This window comes from Lycium ferocissimum, chromosome 9 (assembly GCF_029784015.1).
Source record: "Lycium ferocissimum isolate CSIRO_LF1 chromosome 9, AGI_CSIRO_Lferr_CH_V1, whole genome shotgun sequence".
Taxonomy (NCBI): domain Eukaryota; kingdom Viridiplantae; phylum Streptophyta; class Magnoliopsida; order Solanales; family Solanaceae; genus Lycium; species Lycium ferocissimum.
The window spans coordinates 24,487,472-24,504,682 of record NC_081350.1 but is presented as its reverse complement, the minus strand read 5'-3'; the positions used below and the strand labels follow the sequence as shown (position 1 = coordinate 24,504,682).

General features: G+C 35.7%; 1 long non-coding RNA gene and 1 pseudogene across 1 annotated transcript; both read left to right on the top strand.

Moving 5' to 3' along the window:
* The first annotated feature begins 1,638 nt into the window (after nucleotides 1–1,638).
* On the top strand, nucleotides 1,639–4,490 carry LOC132031698 (nuclear transport factor 2-like; annotated as a pseudogene).
* Nucleotides 4,491–12,242: 7,752 nt separating this feature from the next.
* LOC132029980 (uncharacterized) lies at nucleotides 12,243–16,973 on the top strand. The gene is made up of 2 exons (XR_009407965.1): nucleotides 12,243–12,412; nucleotides 16,714–16,973. It is a non-coding gene; the product is annotated as an uncharacterized LOC132029980 (long non-coding RNA).
* Nucleotides 16,974–17,211: the final 238 nt, after the last annotated feature.

The window sequence follows — 17,211 nt, the reverse complement described above, 5'->3', positions numbered from 1 at the left end:
GCAGATTTAAAGCTTGATCTTCTCTTGTGATGGCTTGGAATGATTTGGAGCGTTTGAAGAGCTTATAGGGTCTAGAAGGATCTGTTTTAGATGATAAAATGAACCCAAGTCGTGGCCCCTTTTATTTATAGCAAATAGACAATTTCCACCGCCTCACAACGACATCAAGCTCGACGGTACCATTGTTATTCGACAGTATCGATTGTATCAGAGGAATCGTACAATCTTGTACGGGCCTATCTTCCACCGTACGTCTCGGATTTGTGATCTGTTAGTTGCATTGGAAAGAAAATCCTCTGAACTTCAATTTAAATGAGTTATGCATTCCATAACTCCTCATATTCTAGGAGATATAACTCTCTCAAGTTGGACAGAATTTCCTGTCCAAAATTCTGCCTAGTTTTTTTCAAAATTTCGACAAACTTAATTTCTTCGATTCGCTTGATCCCGAAACGTTTAGACACTCGCTTAGCATATGTTATAAGTCTTTCTTAACCTTATAAGGTTTCCATAACCATAACCTCTCCGGGCTTACGTTAATTTACTTACAATGAAAAAGACGCAAAAAATTTTGAGGCGTAACAGGTGATCTGGTATATGCTAGTGCAAGACAGCTGCACGATACAACAAATATTGGTGGTGAGGCAAGTGCTATCCAGGATGGTATAGAATACTGTATTTCTAATCATCAGGTTCCTGCAGTTCCCGGCCTAAACTCATTGACCATGATCAACATTTTGGAAGGGAGCTGGGATAGTCCAGGGAAAATCAGTGTGGAAGTGAGGAGGATCAAGCAGTGGAGAAATAAGGGCCATGTGCAATTTTCTCACATCTTGAGAGAAGGCAATGCACAGGCAGATTATTTAGCTAACATGGTTTTTGATTTTGTAGGTGCAATTCAAATACATAGCTTTCAGGAGTTATCAACAGCAGCAAGGAAGATTCTGAATAGTGACAAAAGTGCAATGCCATACATCAGGCATTTAGCAGATAAGATTAGAGATCCAGATTGATTGATGATAATTCTACAGCAGTCTGAATGGAGATTCCAGTTTTAAGACTGTATAGTTATCTAAGGTTATCCTATCTAGTGAGTGGTATTAATAGATTTTCTGTTCACACTACTAGAAGGACTTCTTTAGATGATTGTTACAGGCTAACATACATGATACGGGCTGTTGTTTTATATGACTTTCATTCATACTAGAAGGTAGGAGTTTCAAAATATCATCAGATGGAGTTTTCCAGTTTACTACTTGAATTTGTTCTCATGGATTTGATACCATAGCACCTGGTGAGAGCTTGAGGTGGCTAATAGTGGCATCAATCCAAAGCAGCAGATGATTGCAGACTTGACTAATAGATGGAAGTTTTGTTTCCTCTGCATCAAACTTTAGATTTGTTGTACATAGTATTAGTCTTCATTATCTTAGGACCGTTTATTTTTCTTGCTTTTTGATTTCTTTGTGTAAATAAGTTACTCTTTATTAATAAAACATCACCAGCTATTGCTGTGTGGTTCTTTTATCGAAAAAAATAAAATATTACCGGTTAAAACTCACGTGTTCAAAAACTAGAATCATAATAAGGTGATAAATTGAATATCTTGCAATATTTAAAACCTTATCGCTTTTCTTGATGTTTGAGAAAAATATCAACGATATGATATGCTCATTAGACTATAATAACTACAAGGCAGAAATAAAGACCGTAGATGAACAGGAATCCCTTAAGGATGGGGTGATTGTTTTGGTAACTCGATGCTTAACTGGAAAGGATAACTTGAGAAGGAAATTCACCCATACATTTTTTCTTGCCCTAGAGGACAAGGGTTATTTTGTTTTGAATGATGTTTTTAGGTAATAAAAGAAAGGGAAAAGGGTCAAAAATATCCCTCTACTTTGTTTTAATGGCTAAAAATATCCTCCGAACTAATTTCGGGTTATTTACGCCTCTGCCGTTATGAAAGTTAACAAATATACCTTTCATTTCACGGAAATTCCCAAATTGAGTCAAATAACCCGATATCATAAAAAATAACCCATTCTCCTAGTTTACCCACCCCGACCCACCTCCTAAAATAACTCATTCTTCCTTCTCTCTCATATTTTCTCCTACAGCTCTCAAGCCGTCGATTCCATCAATTATAACCAGAAGGAAGATTAAGAAGTGGTTTTTGAAACCATAAAACATTTTAAATTTCAACTTTGTCAAACATCTATAATTTATAAACCTGTTATTCATTATTTGAATAGAAATTCGATTCAAGCTCTTCCCTTAGAAAGGAAAGTAAAGAAAGACGGAAACAATTGACAGTCATTTTGGAAACAACCAGTACATACCTTTAAATAGTTAGTACAGTAGAGAAACCCACTAAGCAAATAAGTTGAGCACTAACTTATCACTAACTTATGACCTGAAATAATGGCTAAAAGAGATGACCCTATCACCTAACTAATTTCAATATAATTACAACTCCTAAGATGACTTAACTGAAACATAAAAATTGTAGCTCCTAAAACATGACACTAACTTTTGAATCAGTCAACGGCTAAAGGGAAAGTAAGTCTCCATCGACGGGCTTCATAACTGGAGGAGAAAATATGAGAGAGAAGGAAGAATGAGCTATTTCAAAAGGTGGGTCAGAGATGTTAACATAGGGGAATGAGTTTTTTTTTTTTTTTTAATGAAATTAAGTTATTTGAATCAATTTGGGAATTTTCGTCAAATGAAGGGTATATTGTTAAGTTCCGTAGCAGCAGGAGCATAAATGACCCAAAATTAGTTTGGAGGATATTTTTAGCCATTAAAACAAAGTAGAGGGATATTTTTGACCATTTTCCCTAAAAGAAAATGAGACTGATATCTCAGAATTGATTAATGAAACTGAGGATGTGCAGTCAGAGGTTCTGACCCCTAATCCAGGTTGGAAATCTTTCCTAATTCGATAATTGTACTTTTTCTTGTACTCTCTTTAAGTCTTTTACTATTTTCATTTTGATTCCAGATCCTACTCATGTGGTTGATCCTCCAAATCTCGACTAAGATGGCTTATATGCAGAAGATGTTCAACATATTGAGGAAAAAGCCAATGACTCTTTGGAAGATGGGAGACAAGTTGGTGATGAAAGGGAGATTGTTGTGGCAGCTGTATCCCATTTCTGTGAGGACCAGAACCCTGCAAATATAGAATCAGCTAATTCTGTTGCCCAAGAGGATGCTTAAAAGAAGTCGTATGCATCAATTTTCAGTTCACATCAAAGAAAGGGCCAACCAAAATCTATTTACCTACTAATACTTCCAGAACGGCTCCTCCAAAGGTCAAAGGAGCCAGTTATTGCAGTAGCACAAACTCCAGCTCCTGAAGCATCAAATCCTACTAGCCCTAGTGGAATTAATGTACCTGAGACTAATCATACTGAAGATGAAGGTACATTTTCTTGAAACTTGCCTGGAATATATTCATTACTACTATCTAGGAAAAATCTTGTGATGGTGTTAGGAACCCAGAAAACTCTCCAAACGTTGAGCTGTAAATTTCCCAACACAACACAAAAATAATAACACATTTCACTGTTATTTGTTTCCAGGGACAAATAGAAAAGTTTACAAGTAGACAAACAACATCTGAGAATGAAAATACACCCAACAATCAAGGTATTTCGAGGAACCTTATCCTCCGTTAACCATGAAGAAACCTACAGCGTAATATCGTCTATCTTCCTTTAATAACCATCCTAACTTCTAATTAACTGCTAGGTAACTGCTATAAATACATACACATAGTAATAATTAAATAAAATAGTAATATTTAGGCCTTATTTTCGCCCTTCTTCCTGCAATTATAGACTTTAGTAATAGTAGGTCTAATAGATGGACACATCTATATGTAACAAAAATGGAATAGTGATGTTCATCTTTGATTTTGAACAAATGAAGGAGCACGATAAGTAGATGTGTTTTGCATTTGATCTAGATGTTGGGTTATTTGATCTACTTGCATGATGCTTGTCTGCTTGTTCTGCTTCTGTTTTCTCATTGGTTACAATCTCATTAATAGTACATTGGCATCTAATTTACTTAATTTTAATACTTGCAGCTGAGAGGCACTCTATTTATGTCCGCAATTTGCCTCTAGATGTTACTGTAGACCAACTTGAGGCTGAATTTAAGAGACATAGGCCTATTAAACAAGGAGGTGTACAAGTCAGAAGTAATAGGATTGGTTTAGCACACATTATATTTATCTTGGTTCACTTACTCCTACTTATCATTAATATGTGTCCACTTATTCCCTTTTCTATAGCAACAAGGATTCTGCTTTAACATTGTTGAATTTGAATATGAGAGCTCCATGCACGGTGCCATACAGGTTTGTGCCCCCTGAAAATATCTACTTCTAAAATTTAGAATGTGTTGAATTCCTAGACTTGGTAGTATATGATATGCTTCCTCATTAGACTCTTCAAGAAGATATGAAGGACCCTTGATCACAAAAAAGAGTGAATGTACATGGTCAATGACATGCTAGATTTTGAAGTTAATTTTATTTGGAATATAATGGTTAATGACATGCTAGATTTTGATATGGGTATTGTTCAACATATAATGGTTATTTATCGAAATAGCAACTGTTCGCTTAGAGGAGTAATGAACCTATCAGACTCAAACCGTCTGACAAGGTCTGTGCTATTGGGCAAAGCCACAAATCTTGCAGTCGTGGGTGGTAAATTGATATAATGCAAGCTTTAAAATATTCATTCAATTTGAAAATTGTTGATGCGAAGGGAAGAAAATAATACGAGAAGATAGAATTGTAATTTTTTTAGTAGATAATTTTTATTAAAACTAGTACCGAGGAGCTACTGTAAAAGTACAAAAGAAGAGAAATTACATCTTAACAAAATGATCTTCAGCTCATTCCCCCACCATCTGTTCCTTGCACCAACAATAGAAATTCTTTAAACATCCATAATTTACAAAAGAAATATGATGCTTTTCCCTATTAAAATATCTCCGATTTCTGTCAAACCAAAGAACTCCATATGCTATATATAGGGATAGATTTCCCGCGTTCTTAAATCTGCCATCAACTTTCTGCCATACCAGCTAAGAAGTATATTCTTCACACCTTAGGGCATGACCCATTGTACTCCAAAAATGTTTAAAAACATAGTCTGAATCTGCCAGGTAAATTCGCAATGCAAAAGTACGTGATTAGCAGACTCTCGTGCCCTTTCACATAGGAAACACCTACAATGCCGGATCCCATCATACTTGTAATATTAACAGACACGATAAACGTTTGTTCCTGTTAATGACCGCAAAGCCCTTGTTTGCTCCGGCTTGCTACTTGCCCTTTTTTACTGCTTTGACTAGTGCCCAGCTTTCGAGACTCCTTCATATAGTTCCAACAATTTCTCACGATCATCAAAATCTCATAAGAACATAATTGATTCTCTTACATCCATAACGTGAGTATTTTTTTTTAAAAGTGATATATGTGTTTATGTGTGTGTGTGCACATACATATGTGTATTTGTAAAGAAAAGTTATTATCTAATAGTGCAGAGCAAATGTTGTCAGTAGAAGGAGATTTTTTTTATCAAATAAAAATATTTTCATTCATAAACATGGCCAAAGAACGACCGTATACAAGGGATATACCAAAATATAAAGAACCTACAAAATATGATTCTCTACAAACTCCACCCATTCCTCTATACAGCTAGGAACATTCTGATTACACCAAAAGAAAATAAGGGAGCGAAGACTACTCCTCAGTTGAGAAAAACTTGACTTTATTCCTTTAAAAGCTTTCTTGTTTATCTAATTCCAAACTACCCACATCAATGCAAGCGGAACCATATTCCAAGCCCTTTGTCTTCTCCTCTGCCTCTTGCTCTTCCAACTGACTATCAACTCTTTCACAGTTCTTGGCATTACCCAAGAAGTATTGAACCACCCAAATATGTCCCACAACAGTCTCATGGTAAACTACAATGTAGAAGAAGATGGTCCACGTCCTGCCCTGTCTCCTTGCACATGTAACACCAGCTGACGCAAACAACCTTCCTCTTTCTAAGATTTTTTGCCATCAAAATCACTCTTAATACTATTGAGCTGTTCATTTCTTCACTTCTCTTTCTCTCTCTACTTCACTTGCACAGTTTGTGCTCCCGTTTGGTCATAGATTCTAGGAGCATATTTTGAAGATTTATATTCAAATCTTCGTTTGGCCATAAAATTTTGACAGATTTTGAAAACAAATCTTCAAATTCCAAATTCTGGCTCAAAACTGTTTTTGGGCCAAGGTCTATGTTTTGGCCTTTCAAAACTTATAAAAACTACCCCAAACTTTCGTGTTTTACAAAAGCGCCGTCTATTTATGACCCAACTAATTCTATCTACCATGCTCCTCCATTAAAGCCGTATCTACCATGCTCGTGGTGAAGGGATTTTTGGTACCATGTGGGAAGATTATATTGAAGAATAATAAGTTACTATAAGTTTTTTCTTGCGCAGATGGATCTTTGTATTGTAATTTGAATTGTAGTAGCTGGTAAGTGTGTTATTAGCAGTTGCTATTAAAATATCATGTTCTGGATAATTTGGGATTAGCAAAGTATGTATGTTTTGTATGGTTGGGTATTCTTGATAGTATTTAGAACTTATGGGTATAGGTAATGTTTCATGTTTTCCAAAACAAAAAATAAAATGTGTTTTAAAAAACTACTGCCTAACACATTTTCAAAACTTGAAAAATTAACCCAAATCGAATCTTTCAAATACAAATTTGGGAATCTATGGCCAAACGCTAGCTAAAGCTTGAGCACTTGTGTATGTTGAAATTAACAAATATCATAAAGATATCAAAACAAAAATTCCATTAGTTTGTTAGACGTCCCGTACATGTATCCCGTACATGAGATGTCAATTTTTCAACTTTCTGCCAACTTCTGAAAAATTCTGGAAAATGAGGTACGGGACGTACATTATCCCGTACTTCTCAGATTTGCAATCTATTAGTTGAATTGGAAGGAAGACTCGCTGAACTTGAATTTACATAGATTATTCATTCCATAACTCCTCATATTCCAGAAGATATACCTCCCTCAAATTGGACCAAAAATACTGTCCAGAATTCTGCCAAGTTTTCCCAAAGTTTTGACAAACTTAATTTCTTCGATTCACTTGATCTCGGAACCTTTAATAGGCACCTAACAACATGCAACAACTTCAAGTAAATCACCAACCAAGAACTTGATGAGATCATACGCTATGCAATTTTATGAAGTATAATACAATTGGAATGGAATGTAGTGCTATACAAATGCTATGTAATGCCCCCCAGGCCTCCTCTCTGTACCGTACACACATGCTAATGGCAATGCCTCAAAGGCATGACCCATGTGGGACCTGGGAAGTCTATGTACCCTCGTTCCAAAAAATGACCTCGGACACGATCATTCTCTCACTCTGGTAAATGACCTCGGATCACGAGCACTCCCTTGCTCCGGCAAAGACCACGGATCACGAGCACTCTCTCTCTCTTTTACGCTCTCCGGCGAAGACCTCGGAGGCTACACTCTCTCACTTATCATCATTACCAATCACAATCATATTAAATCACATATGAAATATGGAATGCATGTCATGCATGAAATCAACCTCAACAACGTCGCATATCATTGGATCCGCAGATACTTTCCATAAAATGCAAATCAAAACTCAATTCATCCATATTATCCTTCCTTTTCATGAGATAACTGAGATATCAAGAGACAGAGATAAATACATCAAATTTAAATACATCAAGTTCACAAGTATAACAAACATGGCGACAAGCCCATATAACAACGTCCATACCAAACCAGTGGGTTTATCAACACCACTATGCTCGAAGGCCTATCATGTTTTCCCTGTCAATAATTATCATCTATATACGTTTCTCTAATAGGAGTCTAAAAAAGATAAGTCGTAACCTACCTTAATGTCGAACAGGTACCACGAACTATCCAACTTGAGCCTTCCCCTTCAGAAATGTATCCGAATGGTCAAAATCCCGATCCAGACGAAGATTGAGTCTTCCGGAAGCTCTACAGTGTCCAAATTATCCAAACGAGTTCAATATAGTCAAAATAGTATTCTATAAGGTCAAACAAGTCTAACAATACCCATATTATTTATACTTCTATTCGGAACCCTAAAACGAACTCAAAATAGTCAAACCCGAGCCCCAAGGGTGAAACTAGAATTTTATTGTAAATTTAGGTTCAATATAGTCAAAACAGTAATCTACGAGTTTAAACGAGTCCAATGATACCCATATTGCAATACGTTGATTCAGAATCCAAAAATGAACCCAAAAAGGTAACCCTGAGCCGCAAGGGCAAAACTGGAAATTTATTTTAAAATTAGTTTATCCATAGCGTAATTAGCCTAGATCTAGAAAAACCATTCAAAAATCCATCATCTTGATCCTCAAATCCATGATTTACAACTTTTCAACTTTTGGGTTCAAAACCCTAATATTCCTCAACCAAACACGGATAAAATCAATAACCAACGGAAATAATCTTTGAGGAAACATCAAATAAAGTTTAGATACTTACCCTTTTATTAAGAAGAGAACAACGCCGTGAAAATCACCTCAAACAGAGCTCTAGAACTCAAGATATGCTCAAAATACTAAATGGACGAAGTCTGATTTTTTAATACACAGTAATTTTCGCATCCGCGGCCAAAAGTCCGCACTTGAGGCCTGCCATGTGGCATTTCCGCACCTGGATTCCTATTTCCACACCTGCAGCTTCGCAGGTGGGCCCTTTTTTGCTCACCCACGGCCACACCAGAACAACAATCCTCTCCGATACTAAAATGGGCATAATACGGTGTCAAAACTTGACGATTCTTTTTGCTATGGCTTTGTAATTACGATACGGATTTAATGATTCAATCGAAACACAAACCAAAAGTAGTTTGATCAATATGGTATTCTTTATGGCCAATGAAACTATGCCGAAAATATTGACTATGACCGCGACACAACCCAAATCCGTTCGAAACTCATCAGAATCTCACCAAAACTTGCGGACAAGTTCAATATCATCATACAAACCTGTTGGAACTTTCAAAACATTGGTATGGGGTCGTCTTGACCCGATGTTGATCGTGGTCAACTCTAATTCCTTAACTTAACTAGTTTCTCGACCCAAATCGCACCCAAACCCTTCGGGAACCGAACCAACGACTCCTCTAAGTCATAAATCACATTCTAGACCTAACGAAAGTATCAAAAATCGATTCCGGACGTAATTACCCAAAAGTCAACTTTTGGTCAACTCTTTTCACTTATTCAACTTATAAATTTCTAAAATCCTCAAAACTAGTCAAAAGTCCAATTGCCTCGGGAACCGCGCCACCCATCCTCATAAATACCAAAAGGGACTACATGAAGGGTATTTTGAACAAAACAGAGTAAAGGCTCAAAACGACCAAACGGGTCATTACAATTAGAATCATAGCTGTCCCACTAATACTACAAGAGCTATCAACTGTACATAATAATCATAACTACCAAACTGATGCTACATGGGCTGTCAGCTGTATATAATAATCAGAACTGCCAAACTGATGCTACAAGGGCTATTAGCTGTGTATAGTAATAATCAGTGTCAGACTAATGCTACAAGGCTATCAGCTGTGTATGCTAATCATAACTGCCATCGCAACCAACATGGTCGCTATGAGCTCGGGTAGTGAGGTCGTTTCTGGCCCGGACAAAGATATGGTAGAATGCTGATAACTTCTTGCTCTGACGTCATATCGACGAACGGTTTACTGCATTGGAAACTAGATTAGTAGACATTTGATTTGATAGGTGGATCACTCCTTAGCTCCAAATACATAGGGAGAAAAGCTCCAAGGACAATGATCAAAATATAGAGGAACTCATGAATGCTAACTTGCAACGACCTTCGTCGACTTTCAAATTACAACTTGCTTGACTTCAAAACTTAACGTACGACTATTATATGATTTAAATACTTTTTGACATGACTTACTTAACATGACAAACACTCCTAGTATTATCCCGGAGGTACGGATCGTTAGAATACAAATGCTAATAGCTTGTCTGATTTGTTATTTTTAGCATAAAATTCTGCATTATGAATGTATTGTTTGGTTTATAGTAAACATCGTATTACAAATTGTTTATGTACCGTGTTGTTTTGGTATAAAACTCCACATAAATAATATTTGCGCAACTTATGTGACAATGTATCACTTTACACGTGATAGCATGCGAAATAAATATATGTGTGTTCAATATTATCATGATAAAATTAATTGTTGATTTCGGTATCATAATCCTACATAATTCATGTATTATTGTCACCTTATAGTTATTGCCACATCATAATCTCAGAATAATTGGTATGTGAAGCCAAATACTCTTATTAATATGTTCTTTTTATCTGGTAAATTTGTAAAGTCACTTAAAAACATGTTAGTATAAAATATTTATATATAGATTAAACGAAATACTCCACTTGATAAATTTATCTTAATCGTTAGATATTATTTGTCCAAATTATTGTAAAAATTTCTCCTTTTAGAATATTCTCGATAAATATTTTGAAATAGTTCAAAGTTTTTTAATTTTTTAAATTTTTTAAAACAACCATATGGTATCTGAAATATACTAACTCAATTAATTTAGATTTGGGTTTGCCTAAGGCACATTTAAAGATGAGAGATAGATATACTAAAATAAATTTATATTTACAATAAATAAAAATATATTTTCACTTTCAAAATATAGCAACAAAACCTTTACAAAACACATACAACCTCAATCAAAGCTCACAAAATTAAGGATTTTGGAGATTCTCATGTCTTTTTTTCCCACAAGTTCTAGTCGGTGTTGTTCTGTCAGTACAATCTCGCCGAAGTTCTCCTCTCAACTCCATTTGTCGTCGTCAAAGTTCATCTAATTAATTTGTGATGTTTGCCGCTGTCACGACGGAATATATCATGTGTATGCTATATCCTATATGTATGTTACACATACTTCGCCATACCATCACAAGAAATAGGTGAGAACTTTATTGCGATATTAAGTAAAGAGTAGGAGGAAATCAAGGTGCATTCACTTAGTATTTTGTTGTTGTTGTTATTGTTGTTGCAAGGCGCATCCACTTCGTCATCTCAGTCTGAGCTCATGCGGACGTCGAATTTTCTCGTGCTACCGAATTTTGAGCAGACTAAGGATCCATTCGATGATCTTTTTGCACAAGATTCAAAGCTACAATCTTCCTACTTTTATTGGTTGGGAGAAACCATCCTATCTCTATCATAGCCACCATCAAAGATCGAAATGATCAAATACTTCTTGAGAAGTGTTACATATTGCTTTTGGAGGGAGAAATGATCTTTACCAATTTTGATTTTTTCTAGGGAGAGAGGCATGAGAGAGAGAGAAAGAGGGGGGGGGGGGGGGAGGGGGGGGGGGAAGCGAGATAGAAAACGGGAAAAATTAGGAAAAATGGATTTCTCAAGTTTGAAGTACAAAATTAAGGAACTCTTTATTCGCTTGAATTGTTATGTTATGAATAATCTTATTATGTGAGATAATTATTTGGAAGTGTCCATAAAGATGGTAATTAGGTCTCTATAATCCTCATTTTCTAATCCTTTTTGATAAATTATTACATCTCGTTTCATAATGTGATGCACCACCAATACGAGGAATACCTTATTATTACTATTAAAAAAACTTAAGATGTCAGGTAGAGTTATTGTTAAAAAAATATGAATAAAGAGCAAATTAAATAATAAGCAAAAGAAAGATGAGACAAACATAAGTTAATGACACAAAGACACCAAATCACTGATGACCTAAGATTACAATTTTCGTTATCATATAATAAACAAAATTTAATAATATCATACAATAAAATTTTAGTAACGAAGAAAATAAATATCGTACTCAATGTAATAATTAATTTAATTAAATTAAATACAATACGATGTGCAACAACCATCCAAGTATCCAACCGAGATGTATCCAACCGAGATGTATGGGCTTATAAACACTTATTTTTGTACTGCTTTGACTTAAAAGTAAGTGTTTTCCCAAACAAGACAAAAAAAAAAAAATAGAAAAGTGGTTATAAGCCAAAAAAAGAAAAAGAAAAGAAGAAGTTAAAATAAGGGAATCCAAACACCGTGAAGCTAAATTGGGTAGAAAGGGAGTAAATGTAGGTGCGTAGATTGAAGAGAGATGACAAGGGGAAAGCAAAAGATAGAGGCCCAGCGGAAAAATGCTGAGAAGAATCAGAAAGGCAAAGGATCTCAACTTGAAGCCCGTGCTGTTGGCCTCAAAGTCATCTGTCCCATTTGTAAGGTAAAAAAAACTCAATCACCCTTTTCCTTTTCCTTTCATCTTTTTCTATTATTTCGCTTGTATGTTCTACTCTATCTCTTGATTTGCCTCTAATTTGTGGAATTTTGGTAACAATTCGACCTGCTTCTTTGATTTTTTTTATTTTTTTTTTTAATTTTCTTTTATGGGTAGTGGTCTGGATCTAAGTCCTCTTTTGTATAGTTTTGGTAGGTGATGTTGTTAGGAAGGTATTTTAAATCATCTAACCTTCGTTGTGGAAGGGTCGTTGAACAAATATGTATACATAGAAGAAAAATTACACAACACTTTTAACATTCCAACACTTTCTTTTCCTGTTCTGGGCATCCAAACAACACCACAAAAAAGTTAGCGTTGAAAGGAAGCGCATCTGAATTTGATAGTTGGTTAATCGGTTATCCATACGTATTAATAATAAAGTTCCAACTTCCTACCCCCGTTAAGTAGCTTCCGTTGCACCTGTTAGTTACGTTTCTCATTTGTTATTGTATTAGCCTGAAGTTATCCCGTGTTCTTAATTCAACTGCCTAGTAATTGTACCTGTCCTTTTCACTTTACTCGCTTACTACTTTCCCACAATTTGTTATTGTTTTTGGATTACATTCCTCATCTGTTATGGTTTTTAGATGTTTCTTGAAACTTTCCTGAAGATAATTTTATAACTTCAAATATATTGGCAATTTGTGTTTAAGATAGAAATATGAAAATCTTTTTATCGTAAAAATATAAGGAAACATGGAGTATGTGATGATTTCTAGTGTTTGTATAATTAGATGGGGTTATTATGTTTGGCGCCAGAGCTTCTGTATTTCCGTTGAACTAGGTTGCGGTGTGCAGTTTGTTAGATTCCTTGAACAATGCTTCATGGTGTTATTCCTTCATTTATTAGCAGTTTACCTTTTGATATACGACCGCCCCAAAAAAATAATGCTGGAGGAAGTCACCATTATATTGAAGTATCTTTACTGTAAAGGGTCAAGGCTGCTTGAAGTCATTCAGCTGCCCATGACAAGTGGGAATGTTCTGTTGAAAATTGGGAGCAGCTAAATAATAACCAAGTGATTGCTTTGTTATCCAGAGTTCTTTAAACATTTTATATTTGCTCCCTGTGGTGATGTAGTAACTTTCCTTTATAGTGGTTAGCTTGGCCATAGTTTTCCTTTTGTCTATCTATTTTCTAGGAATTGTTCCAGTAAACTGCAGGATCTTGTGAGTCCAACACGTTACTCGTGAGATTAGTGAAATGTTGGGATTCTATGTTAGTTAGGGCCCAAGTCTATGTTCTCGAAAATTGGTGGTTGAATGACTTCTTATTTTCGACTGCCTCAAATCACTAATGAACCTTGACCCATTTTCTTTACCTTCTAATTAGCTATTTATTCTGCATTACAACTTCTTAGTACAATTATTCAGCTATATTAGCAATGGAATTGTGAGTTTAACACTCATGATAGTAGTGGAATGTTGGGATTCTACTTTAGTTAGGTGTTAACAATTTGTTGTTGAAAAATGGTGGCTGAATAACTTCTCTTTTTTCATTGCCTCAAATCACTAACTAAACTTTGTCTCATTTTCGTTCCTCCTAATTAGCTATTTATTCTGCATTACAGCTTCTTAGTTCTATTATTTCCGCTATTTTTGTTATAGCATTGTGAGTCTGAAACGCCCTACATGGAACTTTGTCCAATAGTAATACATGAGAGTTCTCTCAATTCTGCTTGCTGGATCTAAGGTAATAACTGCATAGTGGTACATCATATATAGTGGGTGTTCCTTGTTTATATTTTCTTTTTATACCATTCTCTTTATTTTAGGTAGTGAGAGTGGCATGTATAGTTGGTGTTCCTTGTTTATATTTTCTTGTTATACCATTCTCTTTATTTTAGGTACTGAGAGTGGCATTATTCGTGCTTTTGTTCCCTCAGGCTTGTTAATTTGTCTCTACTGTCAAGATTCTGTGCTTGTTTGATACTTGCTCATGGGACTTCCGTCTTAAACCAAATTCTTTCTTACATAGGGATGCCTGGGGTGGGGCTAACTTTGTGGAACTTGTTAGCTGTTCAAGTGTCTAAGTGGCCTGCTGATTGTGGAGTTCCTTTTTGTTGGTTGCATTACTCTTAGCTTAACTTGTCTTGAATTCGGGTCCCAGGGTGTGGGGAGGGAGGCATGTGGAGTGGCATGCTCCCTGCGATAGAGATCGACAATTGAGTGTCTGGAAGAAACTTTGAAGGAACTCTTCATTTACCCTTTCAATGAGTGTGACATGGTGGGTACTTCATATAAAACCCTCAAAATACACCAAAAAGCTGCTAAAACTTGATCCATAGCCATAAGAAATATTTATTGTACATTTTGACACATAAGAAATACTGATTGTACATGTTGAAAACTAAGAAATACTGATTGTACAAGAGAGTTTCTAAGGTTGTTTAAACTGCTATCTTTGAGAAGTGAATCTATTGGCATTAGAAATTTTCTTTGATTGGTCAATTGTCCTTCAGAATACCTATAATGAAAAGGAATGTGCATAATTTCTTCAACATATTGCCCTCCTTCTGACAAACGAAAACCCAAAAAGTATATCAAGTGAACAATGATTATCCGTTTGAATTCATTTTATGGTATAACATCATTTGTGGAGTTGGAGTGAAATTAGTGATGCTGCTATATGCGTAGTGTTTTCAAATTCAGAGCGGACTGATCAGTTCAACTGTGATGGCTGTGGTTGAACAGGAGAAAGAGGCAGTACATGTAATGAATCTCAAGTATTACAGAACAGACCAACAAAAACCTCATTGGCCTTTTCCTCTTCTGTGTCCTTCCAATAGCTGTTCCTTGTCGATGTCCCCATAGACATTCTCCAGTATAAGTTTTAGAGGATAATCATGCCTAGCACTGTCAATAAGTGATATGATGTGCTGATCCTCGCCTGAGAGAAAAACAACTTAAAATTGCCATATTAAGCGGAAAGTGTTGGGGAGAGGGAGTAGTTAATTCATTATGACTTGCTCTATGACCTGTCCAAATCATGTCCAGATTTGAAGATTTGAGGCCACTTCCAGAGCTATGACTTGTTTTGTTTGCTCGTTACGGTGCAGTCCCCTTCTCATTATACTCAAAGCACATAACAATTTATCCCTTCTCAAGTGAATGCACTTAAACAAAAACTTGGAAAGAGAAAATCGGCTTTACCCCTTTGAAAGGGAAGTGGCTAGAAGCCCCACAATCCCCTCTCCTATTCTCCCAGGAGTCCTTTCTTACCTGTCTATGGTTCCTGTATTGCATCGCATTGCCATAGCAACCCACACTATCCGTCCTTCCTTGTTGTGATCCATGTGTAGAAAACTTTTCCCAGTCTTTAGAATTATCAAGGTCTATGTTTTTTCCTCGAGTATATTTGTTTAAATGGTCAAGTTTTCTTTTTCATGAAATGACGCTGGTCGCAGACTCCTTAGTAATTTCATGCCTATGTTCTTCTTTTTAAAAAAAAAAAAAAAAAAAAAAATTATTTTGAGTGTAGGAACAAGTTTTCATGACATTATGTGTAAGATAGGATAAAAACTTACCTGCACCCGCTGTTTACATCAAACCAATGAATGCAAAAGAAGTGTTTCATACATTTGTCACTTAACCATGATTAAGTGATATGCATTCTCGGTTTGATGAAAACCCGTGCAAGTAAGTCTTTACCAAATAAGGTAAATCAGCTTCTTCTGGCATCTATACACTTGCCTTTGGGCCTTTTTCTTCAAATGATCAATGGTCAATGTGGGAAGTGATTTGTTCTCCTTCACAGAAATGTTCTTACAGAAATTTATGAGTCACACATCATTTTCTGTGAGTACTTCTTCTAGTGCTGATCATGTAGGCAGAACGCGTATTAGTGAAAAAGCTCATTATCTTCTCGAGTCTTTAAGAAGCTTAGCAACATTAATATACGTGTCTTTGCTAGTTCATTCATGTGTTCTGTTATGTTCAAGTAGTGAATCTTGTTAGGCATTTGATTTACATTTAATTAGGCTTCAATGCCTTGCAGATTACTGCGTTCAAGAGCTATAAGCAGATTTGTATTTTGGGTCCGTCATACTACATGTTTAGACCGGGAAAAAGTTTGTACCACAAATGATTAAAACTTACTTTATAGTTGCACTAGGTTTAATCAAATGCTACATGTTCTATGTTGAATTGTCAACATATGTGCGGTACTCCTTTTCTCAAGGCATGCAATGGTCTTTGTTGGTTTTATGAGGCTTTCAATTAAGCAGTTTGTTTTGTTTTTTCAGGCGCAGCTAGCAAATCAAAACCAACTTGTTGATCACTATGGCTCCAAGCATCCAAAGGAAAAGCCTCCAAGTAACTCGGAATAACATGTCCTGTTTCTTGGGAAATTGCTTGCTTTTGTTCTCAAACCTTTGAATTAGTAAAAACTCTGTTAAAAAAGCAGAGTCCAAGCTGATGGTGGTTGCTTTGTGAAATAGAATGAACATTATGTGAATACTGTAAACTAGAAAACAATAAAAGTTCAAACACTGATGTTTTGTTTGTTTCTTTTTTCCTATAATTTTTCCACGAGTTAATTTATATATGACCCTAATCTCTGCCCCCACCCCCTACTTCCGTGAGGAAAAAAAAGCAATTTTTTTTTTTGGAGGGAAATAGAATAGAAAGCTGCGTACCTGAGAAAAATATTTATGTGAAGAATAAAGTGTAGAAACAGCAAACCGCAACATCAAACCATGGATTCCTTGCAAGTAATATGATTAGGCTGTTGGTGGAACTTT